This window comes from Convolutriloba macropyga, chromosome 8, assembly GCF_964194025.1.
Source record: "Convolutriloba macropyga chromosome 8, txConMacr16.3, whole genome shotgun sequence".
NCBI lineage: Eukaryota > Metazoa > Xenacoelomorpha > Acoela > Convolutidae > Convolutriloba > Convolutriloba macropyga.
In genome coordinates, this window is record NC_134475.1 from 51,615,236 (window position 1) to 51,636,483 (window position 21,248).

A 21,248-nucleotide genomic window follows, 5' to 3' on the forward strand; every position below is an offset into this window, starting at 1 on the left:
TGTTTGTTTCCGGTAATAAACCCCTAAACAGGCGATGGACTTAGAGAGAATTGAAATCCGCAAAAAAAAATATTTAAAAGCTCCGGATTTCGCAACTCTAAAACACTTAATTTTTTTGATACTGTGATACCAATCTTCTCCAATCCGTTTACAGACAGAGTTGTTAACTATCCCGTGGATGAGGAGGTTGTTTTGAAAAAAAATGGAGGGGCCAAAGACTTTGACTTTGAGCAAAAAAAAATCAATTTGAAAAAAGAATAGGGGCTCATCTCAAGTTGAGGGCTCTGGCTTTCAACTCGGGATGATCCCCTGTTTTTATGGCTCCCCCAAGAAATTTTATTTTATTTCTGTTATTTTAGGTTTATGTTTGTTTCCGGTATTTAACCCCTAAACAGGCGATGGACTTAGAGAAAATTGAAATCCGCAAAAAAAATTTTGAAAGCACCGGATTTCGCAACTCTAAAACTCTTAATTCTTATTATATTGTGATACCAATCTTTTCCAAGCCATTCAAAGGCAGAGTTGTTAACTATCCCATGGATGAGGAGGTGTTTTGAAAAAAATGGAGGGGCCAAAGACTTTGACTTTAAGCAAAAAAAAATCAATTTGAAAAAAGTATAGGGAATCATCTCGAGTTGAGGGCTCTGGCCTTCAACTCGTGGTGATCCCCTATTTTTTTGACCCCCCTAGAAATCCCAATTTGTGTCCGTTATTTTTAACATCATGTTTGCTTCCGGTAATTAACCCCTAAACAGGCGATGGACTTAGAGAAAATTGAAATCCGCAAAAAATTTTTGAAATTTCCGGATTTCGCAACTCTAAAACACTTAATTCTTATTATATTGTGATACCAATCTTCTCCGAGCCGTTCACAGACAGAGTTGTTAACTATTCCGTGGATGAGGAGGTGTTTTGAAAAAAATAGAGGGGCCAACGGCTTTGACTTAAAGCAAAAAAAAATCAATTTGAAAAAAAAATAGGGGATCGTCTCGATTTGAAGGCTCTGGCCCCGTAGAAATTACATTTTTTTACCCCTGTAGCAAACAAAACGTCTGTCCGTTATTTTAGGCCACTTTTTTCCCGGTAAGTGATCCCTTATCAGGCAATGGACTTCGAAAAAAATTTGAAAGCACTCAAAAGCACTCTACTCATACCAAAATTTTGGGCTAATTTTTAATGTCTTTAAATAAATTAGGCTGGATTTTTCCGTACGAACATCAATAAAGAGTTCGAGGAATTGGTATGACAATTTTATTTATGTTTAAAGAAAAACCTGGCGACCAGAGCAATAGGGCCACTTTGGCATTTTTTTTTCGAACCCAAATTCTAGTTTTTTGGTTTTTCAAACTTTTCCCCTTGTATTATTAAGATATGTGTAGTTTCATAAACGTAAGTGTTTTTTTCTGCATAAAACCGAAATGCAACAATAACTAGTATTTCAGAAATGACATCAGAAACCGTTCTCTAATTCGTTTTTCTGTACCTTGAACTCTTATTTTTTTGTTTCAGATTTTTTTGCTTCTTTTTTTTTCAAAGTTATTATTTTTTCTGCTTCAAAAAAAAGACTGGAGGAAAACAACTATATCGCAAAGGCAGTGAAAAACTATCTTTCATGAAAATGATCACTTTTGTTTATGTTGTTCTCTTTGAATGGATCTCATCTTTTTCAGTTTGACTTCAACAAACTGCGATGTACCAAATTTCAAGTTTTTCACAAAAAATCGTAATCAACAGAAAACAACAACAACATGGTTTTTGCAGTGAAAAGTTGTATTTAAAAAATTATTTTCGGTAAGCTGTGTGACCCATCAAGCAAACTGAAAACATTAAAAAGAAAATAAAAAGTTGCAAAAACGACCTATCAACTTTAATAAGTTTCTGCTGCTTGGCAAGAGTTTGACATAAATTTTAGAACTCTATTTTTAGAATTGGGAGCTGAAAACAGCGAAATCGCTGACTCTTAACATGTTTATTTCAAAACATTTTGAAGCACAATCCTCAGTAGCATAAATTTTGAATGGCCTTATTTTTGCTGAGTCTCGTCGGAAATTGCTTCTGGTGTTCGAAATAGTTTTTCATTTTTTCTTATGCTATTTGAATCGAAAAATCGGCCCTTTTAAACATTCTGAAATTGAGGTTTCAGAAATATTTTGCTGAGCTCATTAAAATAAACCGTCTTCCAGATATTCGCATCCGGCCAAAAAATTCGTACCCAAATTCAAGTCGAGAATTTTGAAAACCTTTTTTTCTCGGTTTTTAATATATGTTAGAATCCAGCAAAATGTTACCTGTCCTGTATGACTATTTTTAGTCGACATGCGAAATTTCAGACTCCAGGACTCTTTTTTGAGTTTTTGCCTCATTCCACTTTTCTTGCAGTTCAGTGGTCACTCCTTTGGGTCACTTTCATTTTATGACCTAAAAATTAGGTCGTTTCCAGGCACTAAACGCAACTGCACTACAAGACCAAAAATGCCAGAACTTAGTCCTACAGCACCGAAATTGAAAGAAAAAATCAAAATTATTAATTTTTGATGAAGAAAACAAGTTTTCAATTTCCCTTACTGTTTGGCCGCGGATGTCACCCTACTGCGCTCGGTCAATAAAACAACAAATAAGAGAGCTAGAATGATTAAAAAATTTGTTCTGGAAAGCTCTCAAGCGGGACTATTAATCTACGATGAGAAAAAGTAACTTTTATAAGTAAAATTGAGAGAAAAAAGCAGTTTTTTCAAAAACTAATTAATTTTTTAAAACCTAATAAAAACCTAAGAAATGCTTTTCAAATAGGGCCATTTTCAGTTTTGGCTAGATTAACATCTTGGCTAACGAAAACAAGCTTTATATGAGCTCTGGTAACAGAAATGAGAAATCTCCGAGCAAAACCGTAATCCGCGGATCGCTTACCCCAAATTCAAGTCGGCCGTAGTAGTAGTAGTAGCAGCAGCAGCAGTAGTAGTAGTAGTAGTAGTAGTAGTAGTAGTAGTAGTAGTAGTAGTAATAGCAGCAGCAGTAGTAGTAGTAGTAGTAGTAGTAGTAGTAGTAGTAGTAGTAGTAGTAGAAGTAGTAGTAGTAGTAGTAGTAGTAGTAGTAGTAGTAGCAGCAGCAGCAGCAGTAGTAGTAGTAGTAGTAGTAGTAGTAGTAGTAGTAGTAGTAGTAGTAGTAGTAGAAGAAGAAGTAGAGAAGGTTTCTGGAATTCATCCACGGGTGGTCCACACCCTTCTTCGTGAGTTAGATGAGCTTTGTGTGGATGTTACAATTCGTATATAAGCAGCAAACTCTCCAGGTGCAGGGTCGTTCTCCATAAATCGTTTCCTAGGGAATTGTGTGTAGATGTTGATTAGCGTTTTTTTCTGATCTGCTGCTTCCGTCTTTTCTTGTTCAAAAATTGTTTTGGAACAACAGTACGATTTATCATGTCAACCAAACAGTTTTTTGTAATTTCCCTGACTTTAGTAAAGCATTCGATGTCGCTAAATATAATTTTATCATTGAGAAACTGGAAAATTATGGTGTGAGAGGAGTCAATTTGAGTTGGTTTCGCAGTTAGTTCTTGATCCAACAACAGAATGTGTTCATCAATGGAACTTTCTCAGATTTCAAAGTGATTGGGAGCGGTGTGCCACAAGGGTCATTACTCGGCCCTCTCGTTTTCATTATATGGACGAACGACTTTTTTAATAGTTGCAAATTTTTGGACAAGTATATGCTTGCGGATGATACAACACTTATGTACTCTGCAGAAACTCTGGATGACAGATGCATTAGGTCTGACGTTGATTGCCTGCAAAAGTGGATCACTTGTTATCATTTATATCTGAATGTTAAAAAATCTGACCTCATGTGGTTCTGTGAACCCATGACAGATATTAGGCTTCAATATGAAAGGTTGAAAAATTCAGATTCTGTGAAGTACCTGGGCATTCATTTAGACAGAAACTTTTCTTCCGATGTTCATGTTGATGAGGTAGTAAAACGCTTGTCAAAGATTGTGTTTGCGGTCGCAAGAATCAGGTGAGGAGATTTTCGTGACTAGAAACGTTCTCATTCTCTATTACCGTTCTTTTATTGAACCGATAGTACGATATTGTTGTTGATGTTGTTATTGTTGTTGTTTTTGTTGTTGTTCTTGGGGATTTTTTTACTGAAGGGATTTCTCCCGATCAAAACAGTTAGAGAAAATTAGTCCATGTCTCTCTGCAGTGTTGACAGTCACAACAGATCTGCCACGTGCAGACCTTTTCTGGTTTGTACCGCATCACGATATCATTCCACATTTGCTTTGTGTTCTTTGTATTAGGCCGTGTTGATTTCCAAAGTCAATGCTGTGATGAAGTCTGTTGGCTATCCTGTGGGTCCGAAAGAAGAATTCGCCGCGAGATTTTTCGAGTCGTTTTTTTGTTAAGTCAAAGTAATCTTCTCTTCTCATTGATCTGTTTCCAGACAGCACCGGCTGTTTTGTATTTTTCGGTTGAATTTGTTAAAGACTTGATAGTAGTAGAAGATCATTGAGCTGATAGTACATTAGCAAGGGTAGTAGATTTGACAAACGTAGTTGTTTGATGTAACTCAGTGTCTTGCTATTTGTTATCCAGGACACAACCTTTCGTTCAAACCGTTCCAAGTTTCACATATCTCCTCGGTTTAAGTTACAGCACGAAGATCCGTACATTAGAATTGGCCAAACCATCGATTTTTAAAGTCCCAGTTTGATGCGCATATTAACTTTGAAGTCTACATTTCTTCTCAGGGAATAGAACACTCGGTTAGCTTTCTTCATTCTGTCTTCTGAGTGGATTTTCCAAGTCAAATTGGATTTTATCCAGATCCCTACGTCCTTTACACCAGCTGAGGTTTGGAGGAGACTTCCACAAAGGTAGAAGTGGCTTGCTGGACCTTTGAACAAAATTTTGGCGCGTTTTTCTATAGCTAGACTCATTTTTGTTCCGGGTGACCCATTCTTCCAGTGCGTCGAGGTTACTCTGTACTTGGTCTGCTGGTGTTCCAATGTGGAGTATTTTAGGTCATCCAGAAACATAAAGGGTTCGCCAAATCTGAGGGCATCTGGCAGGTCGTTGATGTATATGCAAAATAAAATCGGCCCGAGCAGTGATCCCTGTGGGACCCCACTTGTCGCTGGTAAATGTTTCGATTTGATGTTGTCCGCTCGGACAAATTGTTCTCGTGCGTTGAGATAGTCATATAAGACTTCAAGGAGACAACCTCCAATTCCAATTTACACTGCTTTTAATAGACGTTTGTAGTGGGGTACACGATTGAATGCCTTCGCAAAATCAGTATAGAATACGACAATTTCCCTCTGCACGTTTTTGTACAGCGCATCGTGTATTTTCTTCAAGGTATGGTCTTTTAATCTATGCATGTACAACATCTTCTAAGTGCAGAGAAAACTGCTTAAGTTGATAGTTTTCAGAAAACAGAAAGAATTTGTATCCTGCCTTTTCTCAGATTCTACTATTCTAAGTGTATGCGATTTATACATTCTGGAACTATTCAAATTTGTTTTGAAATCGGTCAACGCTAAATTGACTAGTCCGTAACAGCCTTTCTAGCAGCCGCCCGTGCGCAATATTTATTATCTTTAGTAATTGAGCGTGGTACTTGTTCAAAAAACAAGGATTGAAGTTTAATTAATAAGTAGATAAAAGCAGAAGATAATGGTTTCAAATAAATGAAGATCTAATAGAGTGATTAACTCTGAATGTAGGTTTGGTGTTCAATGAATGATTTTTATCCTCAGTTTTGTCCGTACACAAAATCCGTTCTATCACCGCGGTAAATTAACCAAGTAAATACTGATATTTCACAAGTGTTAATATTGGTCGATGCCCGAGCTTTGGCTATTTCAATTTGTCGACACCTATCAAGATGGTGTCAGTAATTAATCAGGTAATAAATTAAAATTTAAACTAAATCTTCGACCTTGAAACCCAAGGTTTTTATACATCTTTTTTTTATATAAGTGTGACACTCACACTGCCCCCCTGTCAATAAGAATAGAGTCTGCCACTCACTCACATTAAAATCAAACAAATTTTACAGCTCTTGATGCATGAACGTTTTAGAATACGAAAGGTTTGTACTTTTCATATAAAAAGTTTAGGTATCAGTTTTCGTCATTCATGACTTTCTCTGCCTCGTCCAGCCCAAAATTGTTGTACAATTCTCTTGCCCCGTTGTTCATCAGTAATTGGTATGCTCGATTATGATCTTGAAAAACTCGTCATCTCCAACAGCATCAGGGTGCGTCAACAAGCTCATTTTGTGGTAGTGTTTTTTGATCTGATCTTTTGAAGCAGAACTTTTTGCCAACAAAATCTCGTACAATGTCGCAGGCCAATTCAATAAATTTTTATGCCGAATCTCGAATAAACACTTTTCTGTGGCTTTTGTTTTGGCTTTCTCGTTCCTCAAAGAATGCTTTTGTCTATCGATTATAGTGTCTTTCCTTCGGCACTCACTCGCCAAGTACTGGTTATAGTTTTCCAACTGCCGAAGCTCTGACCTCAATTGGTCATTCTCTTTCTCCATTTTCTCCATGGCTTCGCTCTTTTTATCAGCATTGACTTTTAGATTGGACAACTCCTGCATAAATAAGGCGATTGACCGCTCTTGTTCGGCATTTCTAGCTGCCACCGCCTTTCGGTTATCTCTTAGCGCCTCACACTCGGCGCTCAGTTTTCCCAATGCTTCTCTTGTTGCCTCTTTGGCTTTGTCGCAATGTTTGTCTAGTTTTTGTCGAAGCTCGACAAGATCGATCCTTTTCGAGAAAAGAGTTTGTACTCTTCAATTTCTCTAACTGCGCGCACTGGTTTTTTAGTTCCACTTCAGTCCACCGAATATTGGCGGGTGCCAGAAGTTCTAGTACAGACACCTTCCGTATCCGTGACAGACAAAATTCCACTCGGTACACTCCCGGGGAAATCTCCGAAATAACTTTCTACAACTCGGGCATATAGTACACATATTCACCAATTTGTGGGGTCTCGCTGCCTGCTATGTTTAATAGAAACCATTTTTGCTTCTAAAGTTTCTCAATATTTTCAATCTTGATCTCAAGTCTTTTCCTTTGTTTTTATTTTTCTTGACCTCAAGACAACTCTTTTTCATTTTTTGGTGTTGATCTCAAGACAACTAATTCTCATTTTTTTGGGTCTTGAACTCAAGACAACTCATTTTCATTTTTTTTTGTCTTGAACTCAAGACAACTCATTTTCATTTTTTTCTGTCTTGAACTCAAGGCAACACATTTTCTTTTTTTTTTGGTCTTGAACTCAAGACAACTCATATTCATTTTTTTTACCCAACCGACTCTTTCGAGGACTCTTTCTCTTCAACCATTTTCTTTTGTTCTCAGCGCTCAGTAATTAATTTGAGTAGTTGATTATACATACGTGTTCCCGTTACAGGGTCGAGATTCCGCAACAGTTGTTGCCAGGATGCTCCATTAATGACTAATCCAAATAGACGAACAATTTAGGAAAATTTTTCACAAATTGGAATATGAGGTAGACCGTTAAGACTGACACAGCAATGTCCTTAGCTTTTAACCAAACGTATAAGCTTTCAGTTTTTAAGTTACAAAAAATCGTTATTTCCTTTTCTAAAAAAATTTCTTGTTGAAACTGGCTGTTCCAATTTACAAAATCGTCCTGATTGTATTTTTCATCCGAGTCTTGGAACGCTTCTCGACTGATAATTCCTTTACTATTGTGGCGAATTGTTCGAGCAATTTGAACCTTTTTTAAATCTGATTTGAAAAAAGGCTACGATGTAGATTTTGATCACTAGAATTCAAGTCATTATTCATCGGCCATTGATATATTTCATGATCGAATTTCTTTAGTGTTTCTCCATATTGTTGAAAACTGCCGTCTTCTAATTTGAAGACATTTGGGTACAGCGGGTTACATGCAGCGATTGTATAATTATTATACAAAATTTTTGGTGAGGGGTTCCAAATACCTAATAGAAGAAAAAAGTTGACCTTGTATTAACAGCGGAACTTCCTCTGTACAATAAGTAGCTTAGTTATTGTTGCTACCATCTTTGCACATTTATGGACATACAAAGCAGATCCTGCTCTTTAAACGTGAGTTCCTGGCTCGAAGAGTGTTACTGAAGGGTTCACAATTTTTTTTGATATTTCGATCATAGTTTGAGTTCTCAGTCGTTGAATTTCACATTGCAGCGTTCTTATTTTCATGATAAAAAAATTCCACCTCTTTGAATACTTCGAAGTTGAAGCTGTTGATAATGCTTGACAGAAACATTTCCATGGTTATTTTTAGATGAACAGTTGTCTGTTCTGAAGTTTTCTCAGAGTAAAAAACACCTGGGACTCTTTTACCAGTTGTCCACAAAAAATTGCTTTTTCCTCTAAAATTTTCAAAGAAAAGTCTTCAGATTTGTTCTTGTGTAAAATTTTCCGCTGATAAATGTGGTCTTGTTGTCACCAAAAATTTTTGCAGGGTTCTGCTTGTTAAAGTGTTTAATATTTTGCTTGCCTTGATTTTCAAAAAAATAATTTACTAAGTCATCTTCAAAATGTGTGGTTCTGATGAAAACAGTTTTTGGAAAACCTAGGGGATCCTTAAAATTTAAGAGGCTTCTTTGTAGCAGCTTTCCCCAAATTGTTCCGATGTAAAGTTTTGCATTGATCATCACATTTCCAATAAGTTTTACTACTGTAGGTGAAACCCACTCTACAGGCTCAGCATACATAGCACCTTCACGATTACTTTTTCATGAAGCTCTGGCTATGCTCCTCAACATAAGTAGTTTCACTTACTCGTTGTAAAATCTTTTCGTTTCTGAATTGTTGACTTTAAAGGTTTTATCTCCAAAAACCGGTAAAACAAAGTTTTTGTTTCGCCAAATGCTTCTACAGGTTCCCTCGTTTAATGGATATAAGGATTTTAGGATTCTTGAGTTTTTGGTAATAAAGACAACATCCTCATATACATTGCTCTTTTTAAGTGCAGACACAGTATATGCCGCTTCATACATGCAAAATCTTAATTTTATCTCGGGCTGAACCTCAGCATATATCAAACTACTTTTTTCTATTGTTATCGATACTGCAGTTTTGTTATCACAGTTTGTACTGTAATCCAGAGAATATACCTTTGTTGATTCGATATTGTCAAAATCATAGCCGTATTATTTAATACAAAGTGAAGGAGAAGCAAAAATGGCTATCATTGCCAGATACAAACATAGTGATACTAAATGAACACGATGCTCCGGATGAACTCGTATTTCTTTTAGATTCTATTATTTTCTTCTAAAATTTCCAGAAACAAAAAAATCATCAGCTTCGTCATCGCTAAAATACTCATCATCTTGCTCAGTAAAGTAATTCTTCAGTTCCTCAGGTACCGATTTTAATCGGCTGCTGGATCTTGTAGCCATTTTTGGTACCTTTGGTTCATTATTAACCCTTTCCTCAGTATTTTTTGTTTTACTACTAACTTCCGGTGGATTTTTTCCGCTTTTGGAATTTTTATTTGTGCTAATTTCCTTCCAGCTTTCTCTTTAGGTTCTGAGGAAGATTCACTTCTTCCTTCGGCAACTTTGTTTGCCTTCTCTTGCCCTTTACGGGTTTCTTGCTCTGACTCTATAGTTTCATTTTCAACCCTGTCATTTGTAAGGTTTAGTGAATTGTTTACACTCTCAGCTTCAGATTGATTTTCTGAGTTCAGATTATTTTCACTCTCTGTGGATGGTTCTATTTCAATAATATCGTCGTCCTCCGAGCTGTCCAAAAGATGTTTTTCTCCTCCTTAACTGTTTTTTTTGTTTTGCTTGAGGTTCCAGCATAAATGGTTTTTCTCGCGTTTTATATTTTTTTAGTCGGTCATAATGGACCTTAATAGCTTTCTTCGTCTTTTTATCTTCAACCTTGAAATTCAAATCGTTTAAGATTTCAACAATTGTGTTTGGTCCCCTTATAAAAAGAAGTATAATTCCGTGTTTCTCCTTTTTTTACCGTTAGGTTGAAAACTAACACTTCTTCTCCTACCATTTAGTTCGGTCCATACTTACTGCGATCGTAATAGGTCTTCTGGCGTTCTTGTTCGACATCCATACTTTCTGGCATCAACTGATGCGTTTCCTGTAGTTTTCGCTTCGTTGAGTAAACATAGTCACTTGGTGTTGCAAATATTGCAATTTGTGGTGCGCTATAGATGCAGTCTATAGGCAGTGATAGTGTAAAACCCAATACCACATACTCTGGGCTATATTTTGTTACCTAATGGATTGATGATCGATAAGCCTTCATCGCTAAAGGTAGAAAATTTGTCCACTCGTGTTGGTATTTTCCTATATATTTGGAGGGGAACAATATATTCTATTGTTCGATTTGTTCGTTCAATCATCAAGTGCCCTTGTGGGTGGTAGGATGTTCTCTGAATTCCTGGTTCACTGCAAAGAATACAAAACAATTTAGACATAAAGTTTGATCCTTGGTCACTGTGTAGGTTGACAGGACAGCTGAATCTCACTATCCAGTGTTCAACAAACGCTTTTGCCACAGTTTTTGCCTCTTGATTGGGTAACGCTACGGCTTCGTACCACTTACTGAATAGACCACCAATAAGCAAAATGTATTTTTTTCCCTTGGGACTCCGGAAGTGGACGCATGATATCGAGAGAAACTTGCCAAAATGGATGACTAGGTTTCCGTTTTGTGAGTGAATGTCGATGTTTCTCTTTAGTGCATTTCCTTTTTAGGCACGCGTCACAGCTTTCTATCCAATTTTTTACGTCCCTTTTTATACACGGCCAAAAAAACCCTTCGCAAGCTCTTTTGTACATTTTCTCTATACCAAAGTGTCCTGCTCTAGGCGAATCATGCAAGAGCTCAAGAACGTTGGACACTCTACCACAGGGTACCAGCATTTGGTAAACAGTTTCAAAGCTGGGTTCTGTTTGGTGTTTTCGATACAAAATCCCTTCTAAGATTTTTATACTGAACCCAGTATTTCCATAACTCCTTCGAAGCTCCGTTTCTCATTTGCCGTGGTTCGGGTCTTTTTTTGTTCATGACCCTTGAATATACTTTTTTGAGTGTATTGTCACTTTGCTGCGAATATCGCAGTTTTACTCTCTGTAGTTTGTGTAACCGCCAACCTCGACTACTATAGTCGGTATCGTCTTGCTCTACGTCTAACGCAAAAGAGTTAACGAAAGCTGTTTGTTCCCTATCTTCTGTGTTTATGCGCGAAAGAAAGTCAGCGTGTGGGATTTTCTTTCCTGCTCTATGGTTGATGTCAAAATTAAATTGCCCAAGTTTCTCTATCCATTTTGCAACCATACCGTCTGGTTGTTTAAAACTATAGATCCACACGAGAGCCCTGTGGTCTGCTATAATTAAAAAATGCTGACAAAGTAAATAGTTTTTAAAAATATGGGTGAAATGAACGATTGCCAATAATTCCCGCTTAGTTGCTGAGTAGTTTCGTGGACTTTTACTAAAAGTTTTGCTTGCATATGCAATATCTCTATCCTCAGTTCCTTGTTTTTGTGTAAGAATTGCTCCGATGTCTGTCAACGATGCATCGGTAGCTAATGCATATGGATCCCTATCGTTTGGATGTCCTAAAACTGGGGCTTCCAAAAGCTTTTTCTTCCAATCTATTACCGCACTTGTGCACCCTCTACTCCATTCAAAATTATATGATTTAATTAGTAACCTGTAAAACCGCAAAAATTAATTCCATTAGGTTTTGAAAAGCTCCTGATGCAGAAGCTAGTCCCATAGGGAACCTTTTCCACTTATATAGGCCCAAAGGTGTTATAAAAGCTGTTACATTTTGACTCTCTTCTTCCAGCGTCATTTGAAAGTATCCCGACAGAAGATCAATGTTTGAGAAACACATGTTTCCCTCCAGTGAATCAATAACCTCATTAATTCGTGGTAAAGGCCAGCATGTTTTCTCCCTTTGATAGTTTAGACCACGGTAGTCTACAACTAAGTGGTAGGTTCCGTCTTTTTTTGTTACCAGTAATGATGGTGCTGACCAATCAGAGTATGTTGATTCGACTAGGTCATCTCGTTTGAAGTCTTCGTCAATTTTTTCTTGGCTTTTCGTTTCTTAAAGCTCATGCTGCCATATGTACGTCTGAATGGCGCCTCATCTTTTTTCAATTTATTTTTGTGATGAATTCGATCGCAAAGTCCCATATCGTTTGAGTTTCGCAAAATTATTGTTTCAAATTTTGTGCAAAGTGACCTCACTTTTGCCATTTCATCACAGGTTAAATTTATTGAACTTGTGTTTACATGCTTCTTGAGGTCAAATTCATATCTTGATTTTGCATTATTGTCAGGGTTGTTTTGCTGTATTCTTGAAATCTTTCCAGAGTTTTCCGAAAATGCGATTCTCGCAATTTTGTAAACTTTCTTTTGTCCTACTGTAGGGTTCAGAACTCGAACCCATAGAACATCATCAACCATATCATTTAGCAATCTCGCTATTAATAAATTTGATTTGTTTTCAAACTCCTTTAGGGGTTCCACTATATTTTCAGTTTGTTGTGCTTTGTTGCCTACTTCATCAACAATACTACCTTTAATGAAAACTTCGCAGCGACAAGGTAAATCGTGATCCTCTGCCGCAATTAAAAACAAGTTTCTGTTACTTCGTTGTGATGGGGACAACTGTAAAGTTTTCCCAATTTTTCCGCAGAACTGTTCGTTTTTTCTGGGGTTTAAAATACAGTCAAAACTGTATAAGAATTCTATGCCTAATAAATAGGGCGTTATCTCAATTCTGGTCACTAGAAAATCAACTGTTATTTCACATGTAAGTTTCTGAAGCTGAACCTGAATATCTGCTGATCCCATTACATGCATTTTTTCCGTTGTTGGCTATTATATTTTTATTGCACATTCTCATGCGATGGATCTGTGCTTCTGTTCTCACCTCCCGGTGTTGGCGAACCCGCTCTACTTTCGTAATTGGTTCGTCTATGCTCAGCATCGCTTCTGGTTTAGTTATTAGTACTTCTATTTCTATCTCCGTTTTCTCTTGAACGTCGCTCACTACCGCGTAGAAACTCATTTGGCCGCGCTCCTTGCGATGAAAACTTTGATTCTCTTGCCTATTAGGTTGATTAGTTTGCAGTGTTCTCACTAAGTCAATAATCGATATAAGTAACTGTAAATTTTCCTTTGACTGGATGGCAGAAACCGGCGGCTCATTGTCCTTCTCCTCAGTTCTCGTGACTGCTTCTATATGTAGAGCTCTCTCTAAAGCTCTCTCTAAAGTCATATCCGCGTCATCTAAGTTCTTTCTCAAGTCGAATCGCACCTGACTATTTTCTATGCCTTCAAGGAATCCCCTCAAAATGAGATGTTCTCTTATCTCTGTGGACTTTTGGGGGTACGCTTTCAAAGCTATTTTTCGCAAATCAGCGAGAAAATCTGTTAATTTTCCACCGGGCTTCTGAACTCTCCTAGCTAGCCTTCCCCGGAACACTACTGGTTTCTCATTATAATGTTGTCTGAAAGCCTTTACGGTCTCGTCATAACTCTTTCTAGTGTCCTCCGAAAGTGTACGATAGAAATCAATAGCCGACTTTTGTAAACTTAACGCGAAATAATGCGGCCATTCATCAATTTCGGTGTCGGTGCCGTTTACTTTTTCTTTTCTTTGCCACTTCTGAAGTTGTGACAAGCGCTCAAAGTGTGTAACATAACTTTCAAAATCATTTGATCCAGTAAACGGTTCTGGTAACAGCGTTTTTGAGGAGTGCCGCGCCATCCTTTTTTTATTTAAAAGCTGTTATTATTCAAAATTCTTCGCTAATTCTGTTCGAAACTCGAACTGTTTTTCCGACACTCTAGTTAACAGCTTTTAAATATTATTGACACTCTAATTCCCTCTTCAATAAATGCGAAAAAACTCGAGGTTAAATGGTATATTTTAAGCCAAATTAACTCAAATAAAAAATGTTTCTGAACGCTATTTTATTATCAAAAAATCATGTACGCCCTGATTTATGCTACTCGAATTTTTAGGGAGTACTCACTTGAAAGTTCGAAGATGGCAGTTGTTCTTGTCGAATCCCGGCATCAGAGCAGTCCACAATTCCTCTTCTGGGTCGGGATGTTAAGACGTCGAACTCGAGTTTAAAAGTTGGTTTTCAAACAAAAAATAGATTTCTCTTGGAAATTAGTACAACGCTCAATCTTATTGGGTGCTGGTTTTCTATTTACTTTTAATCTGTGCCATTTGGTAAACAGTTTCAAAGCTGGGTTCTGTTTGGTGTTTTCGATACAAAATCCCTTCTATGAGACAAAGATTTTTATACTGAACCCAGTATTTCCATAACTCCTTCGAAGCTCCGTTTCTCATTTGCCGTGGTTCGGGTCTTTTTTTGTTTATGACCCTTGAATATACTTTTTTGAGTGTATTGTCACTTTGCTGCGAATCTCGCAGTTTTACTCTATGTAGTTTGTGTAACCGCCAACCTCGACTACTATAGTCGGTATCGTCTTGCTCTACGTCTAACGCAATAGAGTTAACGAAAGCTGTTTGTTCCTTATCTTCTGTGTTTATGCGCGAAAGACAGTCAGCGTGTGGGATTTTCTTTCCTGCTCTATGCTTGATGTCAAAAATAGATTGCCCAAGTTTCTCTATCCATTTTACAACCATACCGTCTGGTTCTTTAAAACTATAGATCCACACGAGAGCCCTGTGGTCCGCTATAATTAAAAAATGCTGACAAAGTAAATAGTTTTTAAAAAAAATGGGTAAAATGAACGATTGCCAATAATTCCCGCTTAGTTGCTGAGTAGTTTCTTGGACTTTTACTCAAAGTTTTGCTTGCATATGCAATATCTCTATCCTCAGTTCCTTATTTTTGTGTAAGAATTGCTCCGATGTCTGTCAACGATGCATCGGTAGCTAATGCATATGGATCCCTATCGTTTGGATGTCCTAAAACTGGGGCTTCCAAAAGCTTTTTCTTCCACTCTGCTACCGCACTTGTGCACCCTCTACTCCATTCAAAATTATATGATTTAATTAGTAACCTGTAAAACCGCAAAAATTAATTCCATTAGGTTTTGAAAATCTCCTGATGCAGAAGCTAGTCCCATAGGGAACCTTTTCCACTTATATAGGCCCAAAGGTGTTATAAAAGCTGTTACATTTTGACTCTCTTCTTCCAGCGTCATTTGAAAGTATCCCGACAGAAGATCAATGTTTGAGAAACACATGTTTCCCTCCAGTGAATCAATAACCTCATTAATTCGTGGTAAAGGCCAGCATGTTTTCTCCCTTTGATAGTTTAGACCACGGTAGTCTACAACTAAGTGGTAGGTTCCGTCTTTTTTTGTTACCAGTAATGATGGTGCTGACCAATCAGAGTATGTTGATTCGACTAGGTCATCTCGTTTGAAGTCTTCGTCAATTTTTTCTTGGCTTTTCGTTTCTTAAAGCTCATGCTGCCATATGTACGTCTGAATGGCGCCGCATCTTTTTTCAATTTATTTTTGTGATGAATTCGATCGCAAAGTCCCATATCGTTTGAGTTTCGCAAAATTATTGTTTCAAATTTTGTGCAAAGTGACCTCACTTTTGCCATTTCATCACAGGTTAAATTTATTGAACTTGTGTTTACATGCTTCTTGAGGTCAAATTCATATCTTGATTTTGCATTATTGTCAGGGTTGTTTTGCTGTATTCTTGAAATCTTTCCAGTGTTTTCCGCAAATGCGATTCTCGCAATTTTGTAAACTTTCTTTTGTCCTACTGTAGGGTTCAGAACTCGAACCCATAGTACATCATCAACCATATCATTTAGCAATCTCGCTATTAATAAATTTGATTTGTTTTCAAACTCCTTTAGGGGTTCCACTATATTTTCAGTTTGTTGTGCTTTGTTACCTTCTTCATCAACAATACTACCTTTAATGAAAACTTCGCAGCGACAAGGTAAATCGTGATCCTCTGCCGCAATTAAAAACAAGTTTCTGTTACTTCGTTGTGATGGGGACAACTGTAAAGTTTTCCCAATTTTTCCGCAGAACTGTTCGTTTTTTCTGGGGTTTAAAATACAGTCAAAACTGTATAAGAATTCTATGCCTAATAAATAGGGCGTTATCTCAATTCTGGTCACTAGAAAATCAACTGTTATTTCACATGTAAGTTTCTGAAGTTGAACCTGAATATCTGCTGATCCCATTACATGCATTTTTTCCGTTGTTGGCTATTATATTTTTATTGCACATTATGGCCTGGCTCGGTTCTCCCAATTGCTTGTAGAGTGTGTCGCTTATAATATTAAAACTACTTCCACTATCAATTAAGGCCATTATCAATTTGTTTTTTATCTTTATTTTTTTTGCAAACAACGCCTCCACTGGGCTGTTTCCGCCACGTAAGGTTTTTAGATAGTCAGTTGAAAGTGAAGCACTGCCATTTCCAGCTAGTTCTCGTTTAAATACGGACAAATTAGTTTGAAGTGATTTGGGCTCTCACATTCGAAACAACTTTTGCATTCCCTAGATGCATCGTTTCGCTGACCGCAACGGCAATATTTTTCTTTCTCGAAACTCACCGCTACCTTCGACTGCTCGGCACAATTCTCGTGCGATGGATCTGTGCTTCTGTTCTCACCTCCCGGTGTTGGCGAACCCGCTCTACTTTCGTAATTGGTTCGTCTATGCTCAGCATCGGTTCTGGTTTAGTTATTAGTACTTCTAATTCTATCTCCGTTTTCTCTTGAACGTCGCTCACTACCGCGTAGAAACTCATTTGGCCGCGCTCCTTGCGATGAAAACTTTGATTCTCTTGCCTTTTAGGTTGATTAGTTTGCAATGTTCTCACTAAGTCAATAATCGATTTAAGTAACTGTAAATTTTCCTTTGACTGGATGGCAAAAACCGGCGGCTCATTGTCCTTCTCCTCAGTTCTCGTGACTGCTTCTATATGTAGAGCTCTCTCTAAAGCTCTGTTTAAAGTCATATCCGCGTCATCTAAGTTCTTTCTTAAGTCGAATCGCACCTGACTATTTTCTATGCCTTCAAGGAATCCCCTCAAAATGAGATGTTCTCTTATTTCTGTGGACTTTTGGGGATACGCTTTCAAAGCTATTGTTCGCAAATCAGCAAGAAAATCTGTTAATTTTCCACCGGGCTTCTGGACTCTCCTAGCTAGCCTTCCCCGGAACACTACTGGTTTCTCATTATAATGTTGTCTGAAAGCCTTTACGGTCTCGTCATAACTCTTTCTAGCGTCCTCCAAAAGTGTACGATAGAAATCAATAGCCGACTTTTGTAAACTTAACGCAAAATAATGCGGCCATTCATCAATTTCGGTCTCGGTGCCGTTTACTTTTTCTTTTCTTTGCCACTTCTGAAGTTGTGACAAGCGCTCAAAGTGTGTAACATAACTTTCAAAATCATTTGATCCAGTAAACGGTTCCGGTAACAGCGTTTTTGAGGAGTGCCGCGCCATCCTTTTTTTTATTTAAAAGCTGTTATTATTCAAAATTCTTCGCTAATTCTGTTCGAAACTCGAACTGTTTTTCCGACACTCTAGTTAACAGCTTTTAAATATTATTGACACTTTAATTCCCTCTTCAATAAATGCAAAAAAACTCGAGGTTAAATGGTATATTTTAAGCCAAATTAACTCAAATAAAAAACTGATGTTTCTGAACGCTATTTTATTATCAAAAAATCTTGTACGCCCTGATTTATGCTACTCGAATTTTTAGGGAGTACTCACTTGAAAGTTCGAAGATGGCAGTTGTTCTTGTCGAATCCCGGCATCAGAGCAGTCCACAATTCCTCTTCCGGGTCGTAATGTTAAGACGTCGAACTCGAGTTTAAAAGTTGGTTTTCAAACAAAAAATAGATTTCTCTTGGAAATTAGTACAACGCTAAATATTATTGGGCGCTGGTTTTCTATATACTTTTAATCTGTGCCGCCACTATAGCAGCCGCCCGTGCGCAATATTTATTATCTTTAGTAATTGAGCGTGGTACTTGTTCAAAATGCAAGGATTGAAGTTTAATTAATAAGTAGATAAAAGCAGAAGAGAATGGTTTAAAATAAATGAAGATCTAATAGAGTGATTAACTCTGAAGGTAGGTTTGGTGTTCAATGAATGAGTTTTATCTTCAGTTTTGTCTGTACCCAATATCGGTTCTATCGCCGTGGTAAATTAGCCAAGTAAATACTGATATGTCACAATTGTTAATATTGCTCGAAGCCCGAGCTTTGTCTATTTCAGTTTGTCGACACCTATCATGATAATCAGGCAATTGTTGTTGTTGTTGTTGTTGTTGTTGTTGTTGTTGTTGTTGGGGATTTACAGTTTTCACTGAGGGGATTTTCGTCCCAGTCGTCGTCTTAGAAAATTGTCCTATTATTTCTTCAGATCTGACAGTCACAGCATAGATGCCAGCTACAGATGTTATTTTCGTCGAATCGCTCGTTTACAAACTTCCACATGAAATTTAAAACTCGATTTTTAAGGCCTTTTTTCGTATTAAAATCAATGTATTTTTCTATTCGATTTGCTAGTCTGCGCTGGTTTTCTATTTACTTTTAATCTGTGCCGCCACTATAGCAGCCGCCCGTGCGCAATATTTATTATCTTTAGTAATTGAGCGTGGTACTTGTTCAAAATGCAAGGATTGAAGTTTAATTAATAAGTAGATAAAAGCAGAAGAGAATGGTTTAAAATAAATGAAGATCTAATAGAGTGATTAACTCTGAAGGTAGGTTTGGTGTTCAATGAATGAGTTTTATCTTCAGTTTTGTCTGTACCCAATATCGGTTCTATCACCGTGGTAAATTAGCCAAGTAAATACTGATATGTCACACTTGTTAATATTGCTCGAAGCCCGAGCTTTGTCTATTTCAGTTTGTCGACACATATCATGATAATCAGGCAATTGTTGTTGTTGTTGTTGTTGTTGTTGTTGTTGTTGTTGTTGTTGTTGGGGATTTACAGTTTTCACTGAGGGGATTTTCGTCCCAGTCGTCGTCTTAGAAAATTGTCCTATTATTTCTTCAGATCTGACAGTCACAGCATAGATGCCAGCTACAGATGTTATTTTCGTCGAATCGCTCGTTTACAAACTTCCACATGAAATTTAAAACTCGATTTTTAAGGCCTTTTTTCGTATTAAAATCAATGTATTTTTCTATTCGATTTGCTAGTCTGCATGTACGGAAAAAGAAATCATTTCTAGCCTTTTCAGTTGTGGTTTTCGGGAATTTGAATAATTCATTTGTTCTCCCTTTTTCTGAATTTTGTTTCAGCATTGGTAAAAAACTATCGTCTTCTGTCAATTTCGATAAAAGTAGAATGTTATTCAGTTGCATGAACATTGGTAGTGGTAGTATGTTAAGAAGTCTCAGTTGATTTGGATACGGCATGACTTTTTGTCCAAGGATCCATTTGACTACTTTCTTTTGAAATCTTTCAAGCTGTTGTAGCTCACCTCGGTTCGGATTTGTGCATGCAGAGCCATATAAGAGTACTGGCAAAATTAGTGACTTGTAGAGTCCGAGATTGATCTTTTGTCTTACTTGAAGAGCTATGTTTCGTCGAAGTAGGTAGAGTACTTTGTTCGCTTTTTTCAGTCGTTCTTCGATGTGTGACTTCCACGTCAGGTCATGGGAAACATAGATGCCGAGATCTTTGATGACTTTGGATGACTCTAGTTTAGTGCCCATAAGCTCGTAATTTTGTGTTTGACCTCTTATGCTCAGCTTTGCACATTTGTCCATGGCTAACTTCATTTTATTTTCGTTTACCCAGTGTTCAATACCATTGAGATCGTTTTGAACCTGCCGAAACGTTTTCTTCACTGCAAGAATTTTTAGGTCATCCGCGAAGATAAATGGGTCAGAGAAAACTAACACATCAGGTAGGTCATTGATGAATATGCAAAACAGGAGTGGTCCGAGAAGAGAACCTTGGGGTACCCCACTTGTTACATCTAAAGTTTCCGATCTTGTGTTGTCTACCCGAACGAATTGTTTCCTATTGTCTAAGTAGTCAATGATAATTTCTAATAGGCAACCTCCCACTCCAATATGTGCAACTTTTTGTACAAGCTGAAAATGCGGCACTTTGTCGAAAGCTTTGGAGAAATCTGTGTAGAATGCTACAATTTCGGTGCTTGATTCGTTATTGAGTGCGTCGTGAATTGATTTCAAGAAGGATAGCATATTTGTATTAACTGAGCGTTTTTTACCAAATCCATGTTGGTGTTCTGTTAGGAATTCTTCGAAGTGAGCGTATAAAGCTGAACAAATGCATTTCTCAAAAACTTTACTGTCAATGTCTAAAAGAGAGACTGGTCGGTAATTTTCTACTTTCCGTCTGTCATCTTTTTTGTAGATTGGTGTCACAGCTGCAATTTTCCAGGAGTTTGGGATTTTTCTCAGTCGTTTTACCTGCTTGAAAAGTACATTTAAATTCTTGTTTAAAAAGTGTAAACTAAATCTTTGACCTTGAAACCTAAGGTTTTAGTACACCTTTTTTCTATATACGTGTGCCACTCACACCTTCATCAGCGTGACGTGAAAGATTGCCTTACTTTTACTTCGAGGAGTGTCTCACCTGGCCTCTTCAAGAAACCACCCCTGAATAAAGAGAATGCGTTCTGTTGAATTACTTGATTAGTAATGGCTTTATTGTTGATCTTTTTTGTGGAGACGAAACATCATTGAAACTTTCCATAGATTATCTCAAAGTTTTGTTAATAAAAAAGAATTTATTCGATACCTTGTTCTAGTTTGAGTTCAGATTTCTCTTTTATACTAGTCTTATCTGTAACTATTGTGGGGCTTCCAGCTTCTGTGGGACTATTGCACAGAAGAGGTCCCTTTCTGGTGCTTAGGTATTTCTTTAAGTATACACAAAGTTAGGTACAATGTATATCAACAGAATAAATAAATTTTCTTCTGTATGAGATTGCTGTTCTTACCCAAAAGTTTTCATGGCTTTGACATAGTCTTGTTTTTGCAACAATAACTGCATGTGTGCCTTGTCTTGTTCTTTGATTTGTGATGTACTTAATAAACTGATTTTTTTATGTTGTATTCGCCGTCGGCGATATTACAGTAAAGTAAGAGGCTGTGGAGTTTCAAGTACCACGGAAGAGGTAGAATGTTCAGAGTTTGAAGCCTATTTTTGTAGTCGGTGGAGTTTCCAAGGATCCATTTTGTTGCATTTTTCTGTAATTT

The 21,248-nt window shown here is 37.3% G+C and overlaps 1 protein-coding gene across 3 annotated transcripts in view; it reads left to right on the forward strand.

Annotated features, from left to right (window-relative positions):
- LOC142344811 (uncharacterized) overlaps positions 1 to 21,248 on the forward strand; it is a 340,173-nt gene that overhangs the window by 285,213 nt on the left and 33,712 nt on the right. The window lies entirely within an intron of this gene.